Source organism: Euphorbia lathyris, chromosome 1 (genome assembly GCF_963576675.1).
Source record: "Euphorbia lathyris chromosome 1, ddEupLath1.1, whole genome shotgun sequence".
In the NCBI taxonomy this organism is placed as follows: domain Eukaryota; kingdom Viridiplantae; phylum Streptophyta; class Magnoliopsida; order Malpighiales; family Euphorbiaceae; genus Euphorbia; species Euphorbia lathyris.
Genome location: NC_088910.1, coordinates 36101785 through 36107784, shown reverse-complemented (window position 1 = coordinate 36107784; position 6000 = coordinate 36101785). Strand labels below are relative to the sequence as shown.

The 6000-nt window shown below is 36.1% G+C and overlaps 1 non-coding gene across 1 annotated transcript; it reads right to left on the bottom strand.

The window, feature by feature from the left end:
• Window positions 1–5072: 5072 nt before the first annotated feature.
• Window positions 5073–5179, bottom strand: LOC136216034 (small nucleolar RNA R71). Its single transcript, XR_010683030.1, has one exon. It is a non-coding gene; the product is annotated as a small nucleolar RNA R71 (small nucleolar RNA).
• Between the last annotated feature and the right edge of the window lie 821 nt (window positions 5180–6000).

Sequence of the window (6000 nt, the reverse complement as noted above, 5' to 3'; positions counted from 1 at the left end):
ATAATCTATTTTAATTAACAATTAATTAAAATTTATTTATCTTTAGAATTAATTAATCAAACAATTTGTTAATTAATCCTAACCATAAATATTTATTCAATCCTATTGAAAAACTTCTAAATTTTCATATATGAAATAACGGATTTAACGATGGCTCTGATACCACTGAAGGAAATTAGGCTAAGGTATAGCAGCGGAAATATAAAAATTTTAGCCTACTTCCTTTTAACCATAGGATCCGTTAATCGTTATTTCATATAAAGAGGGATAAGAAGAAATACCCTTTGAAGAACAATCTACCGTTGTTAATGAAGCACCCACAACTCTTCTCCGAGTTCCCAAGCACGAAGTAAAACACGGTGAGGTTAAGTTAGAATCAACCGTATGAGATGCAACCAAAATAGATTGCCTCTAATTAACCAACACAAGATCAAAGAAGAAGGAGATAGATGAAATTAATCGATCGATGGAAGCCGTATGAATTCTTGTCCACGAACTAGGGGAGTCGAATTCTCTTTCTCTCTCTAACTTGTGAATTTCGAAAATCACAAAGGGTGGATTAGGGAGCTTAGTCGAAATTCATGTAGTAGGGGGGTATATATAATCACTTGTATCTAAACCCTAGTTAGATAGGAATAGGTTACTTAATAGGAATTCAATTCGGAATAGAATTCCCAATTATTATCTCATTATATATCTAATATATGTAGGATAATAATAAATAACCTAATTGGATAATAATAGGAGTATATTAATCTAATTAAAAACTCCTAACTTAATTATCTCTTAATTAATTTAATTCATATTCCTAATCAAATTAGGATTAATAGAATTAAAATAATTCCTTATTTATTATATATAAATTTCGGCCCCCCTCTATTTAAATGGGCCTTACTGGGCTCAATTGGGCTTCCATCAATTAGTAACATCCATCTCTCTTTTGGTTCCAAGTCTTATGTGTGATCCATTAGGTTCTTACTACTTCTGGCCGTATGCAACTATTAAATTAATTTCTTCAAGAATTATATTTAATCTTTGCATAATGGAATGATGTACTGAGTATGTTATTGGCAAGTCTGTAATCATTCCCCTAGAGTCTGTTAAGAAGACATGTTGATTCTGTCGTTAACCCTTCCGTATTAGTTACAGTATAATTCGATCCTTTATCAACTACATCCTTGAACTGAATCTTATGACTATGGGTGATGTCAAGTCACATATAGCGAGACGTTCGTTTTACTTGTACAGGCCGAGTCAACTCAAGTAGATAGGTTAAGTGAAATCTGTATTTCTTACTCTTAAGCTATCACCTTGCAAGGATTTAGAGTCGAGTCTTCCACAAGCGATCCTTGGATGTATCTCCCATTAATCGGGAGTGATAAATGCTCAATCCAATGTATAACTACCCTGACATTACCTCCTGTGACACCCAACCTTTGCCGTTCACACCCCAGAGTCATCTCTGTTAAGGATCGTGGGACAGCAGGATCAAAGTCTCACATTCAGTAATTCAGGATGACCAATTAACATTCCTTTGAGTCTGAGGATTAGTTATACCTATTAATACCAATGAGATGAACAGGTGACAAGGATGAATCTACCCATCCTGTTATCTCAAATCGGATCCCCAATCCTAATGAACAACGTTTCATCGGATCTATGTAACTGTCCAGATATCTGTATATATGAAGCTTGTGAGATCAGCTTTCTGTCGGACAGAAGACATTGTTACATACAAGTCTCAACAGTGATATATCAATCCTAAACATATCACTTGACTTGGGGTGGTTTTAAGTTTATTAGTTTATTATAAAGTTTTGTCTCACTTCATGCTTGTATGAACACTTTATAATCACTTTAAACAAACTTACGGATTTCCTTTTATTAGACTTTATTCAGTGCTTAAAAGGGATTGCCTTTATATAGTTATAAAACATATATCTCATTAAAACAAATGATATAAAGAACAATTCATTTACATTAAGTTTGTATCCTAGAACAATTGTCTATAGGACACCAAAACCCCAACACATAATGTAAGAAGGACTAGAGGAGGCAACAGAGCGAATCAGGGTGGTTCTACCAGCAAGGGATAGGCAATGACTCTTCCACCCATTCAGCCTGTTATGCACTCTATCCACTACATGCTGGAAGTCACTGCGATCCACTTGTTTATGGAAGAGAAACACTCCCAAATACTTACCCAGGTTCATAGTCGGTGCCACTTGCAACACCGTGCAAATCCTAGAAGCAACCCACTCCGGAACATTAGAGGAGAAGGAGACCCTTGATTTGGAGAAGCTAACGCACTGCCCTGAAGCAAAACAAAAACTGTCCAGGACGCCTTTCATCGTGATGGCCTGATCTACCGATGCCTGCGCCATCAGTACGATATCATCAGCAAACATCAAATGAGAGAGCTTAAGACCTCTTCTAGACACCTGTATCGGCTTCCAGCTCCCATTCCCAATGGCATCACCAATAAAATGGCTCAGCTGCTCAACACAAAGCACAAACAAATAAGGGGACAGAGGATCCCCTTGACGAAGACCACGGTTCGGACTGAACTCCTGAGACTCTTCTCCATTCCACAGAACTGACATACGGGGAGTGGAAACACTAGTCCTAATCAAGTCCACCCAATGAGGAGGAATATTAAGAAGCACCAGCGTATCACGGAGGAAATCCCAATTAATGCGGTCATAAGTTTTCTCTAGATCAAGCTTAAGGATCATGACTCCCGTTCTACCTGATCTTCGTTTAAGGGAATGCACAACCTCTTGCATAAGAATAACATTATCAGAAATCTGCCTACCCGGAACAAAACTACTCTGACACGGGCCCATGAGGTACTGGAGGTGTTCTTTTAATCTTAGAACTAAGCATTTAGTGATGGCCTTATACAGAACGTTACACAAGCTAATGGGCCGGAATTGGGTCAGGTTAACAGGTGTTAAGCCCAAAATATACCTAAAATATCATCAATATTTACATCAGTTTTGTTACGAATTCGTGCTGATTATATCTATTTAGAGTACTTTTATGTCCGAATATGTTTTTTTCATGCAAGGTACCTAAATGTTTGGTAAAATCCAAATAGGAACGAAAAGAGGTCAGAAACGAAGGAAAAACCGTACAAAAGGAGTCAAAGACGACGAAAATCAAACACACCGAAACGAAGACGAGGAACGAAGTCAGAGACAGGAAAAACATCCCGTGTCGCCCAGCTCTTCCTCCTTTGCGTTCAGAACACTTAAAACTGTTTCCCTATTCACGGCTGAGAATTTCCATTCTCGATAAGATCAGAAATCCTGTCAGCACAACTTACACATGTTCGTTTTCAAAGATACGCGTCTGTTCGATTGGATAAGAACGTCTCTTCGCAGCAGAAACTCGACTCTTCAACAACTATAAATAAGAGTTGATTTCAAAGTTGAAGATATAATTGAAGAAAAGATTTAGTACAGAATTTATGCAGAAATTCTGAGACAAAAAATGATTCAGGGTTAGAAGTTTAATTTTGTAAAAACAATCTGATGTACACACATTGTTTACCAATTAATTCCAAACATAGTAGCAATTAGATTTAGATTAAGATCAGTTAAATATTAGTTTACATTTTGGTAGTAGAAGTACCCGTCTCTATTCCGAAGATTCAGTGAGAAGACTAAGTAGAGGATTCGGCCCACGAGCCTGACAAACTCTAACGAGGTTTGAGGAAAGGATTGACGACCCGGAACTCTCATATCGTTTGAATGCTTCCATGCTTTTTATTCTCTGTAAACTTGTATCAAATTCATACTTCATCTAATAAAGTTCATGCAATTCAATAAACTTTTATGTAGCACTTCTGAGAACGATCGGAAGTGAGTTCTGGTGTTTTCATTAAAACGTAGTTAAATTCAAAATCATTACAAGGAAACTTTGTTGAACACTTAGGCAAATTCATTCTTCGAGAATTAATTTGATTAAGGTAGCAATCTATCCCGACCGTAAGAAGATTGTCTACGGTTCAAAGCCTTTTAATTGAAGGAGTTTACGCTATTACAGTTTTATAGTTTATACAAAGTTTAAAGTTGTTTTCTTTGCTTAATGCAAATGAACACAATTATTCTCTTATTTTAAACACTAAACGTTTCTGTTTTATAACTCATAATCAAAATAGAATTGATTTCTAACATTCTACATATTCTAGCCCAATTCTTATTCTATCAATTTCATAACCAATTTCAAATAACGATTATCTATTTCTATAAACCTTAAGTCGTATTTAAATTGCACTTAAATAAGTTTTCGTTAAAAAACGTTCACTGTGGGATCGATATCTTTTTATTACTACAAGCGAAATCGTGCACTTGCGGATATCGCTCAACAAGTTTTTGGCGCCGTTGCCGGGGAACGCCAAAATTTTTAATAAAAATTTAGATTTTCGTGTTTTATTTCGAATCTAGGTTTATACATATTTATTTTAACTTTTGTAATTTATTAATTTTTACTTTACTAACGTATTTATCTTTCAAATTCTGTTTCGAAGGTAGTTTCGGTTCGTGTAAGATTTCAAGTTCATGCGCAGTTCTCGAAGTTCAGGCATTGCACCAAACTCAATTGATCCAGAAATTGAAAAGACCATTAAAAAGAAAAAGAAAGACAAGAAAAACAAAGAAAAACAAAATTCAGAACCACAACCAGAAAATATGGCAAATCCACCAACACTTATGGAATATGTTAGGCCAGGAGTGGCCGGTGTAACCAATAGTATCGTTAGACCCAGAATCACCGCAAACCAATTTGAAATTAAGCCACCATTGCTTAATATGTTGCAAAATAATGTAACATTTTACGGGTTACCTAACGAAAATCCTAACACCCATTTGACAAATTCCCTTGAAATTTGTGACACATTTAAGATACCAAATGTGACTGCTGAAGCAATCAAACTTCACCTCTTTCCTTTCACTTTGAAGGATAGAGCCAAAGAGTGGTTAACTTCTATGCTAGGCGCAACATTTGCGACTTGGGAACAATTAGCACAAGCATTTTTATCAAAATATTTTCCTTTAGCAAAAACAGCAAGAGTCATAAAAGAGTTAACATCGTTTTCTCAAAATGATAATGAAACTCTTTATGACGCTTGGGAACGTTTTAAAGAACTTCAACGTTTATGCCCACACCACCAATTGCCCGATGCACTTTTAATGCAAACATTTTATAATGGATTAAATCCTACAACTAGAGGTTCATTAGATACTATGTCGGGAGGATTATTTATGAAGAAAATATCAGCCCAAACAAGAGAACTTTTGGAGGAAATGGCAATCAACAGCAGTATGTGGCCCGCGGAATGTGGACACATACCGGTGGCGAAACCAACATCCTCAACCACATCATCTGTTAAAGGTATAGTGAATCTTGATCCAGTCGCGATGTTACAAGCCCAATTTTCTGCTTTATCGCACAAAATTGATAGGTTTATGGCACCATGTGATGCCAACGGTAATCCAGTCCAAACAGATGTGGATTATGAAGGTATCAGCGAGATCGAACAGGTAAATTTTGTCCAAGGGCAAAACCAAACTAATAATCCTTATTCTAGTACTTATAATCCTGGATGGAGGAATCATCCTAACTTTAACTAGAAAGATAATAACAATAATGCAAATGCTACTCAAAATCGTACTAACAATTATCAAAATCAATCAAGAGATACGATTAGCACTTTATCTTCTAAAATTGACAAATTTATAGATGCTATCAGTGGAAAAATAAGTAATCACGGTGATGATTTTAAACGGATCGAAAATAAATTCGATCAGCTTATTAAAAACCACTCATCTAGCATCCATAATTTGGAGGTTCAAATTGGACAAATTGCTAAATCAATTCCATCCCGAAAAGAGAGAAGTCTTCCCAGCCATACGAAAGAAAATCCGAAAGAGCATGTAAAGGCTATCACTCTTCGTTCAGGGAAAAATTACTTAGGTCCGGAGATGCCCGAAGACT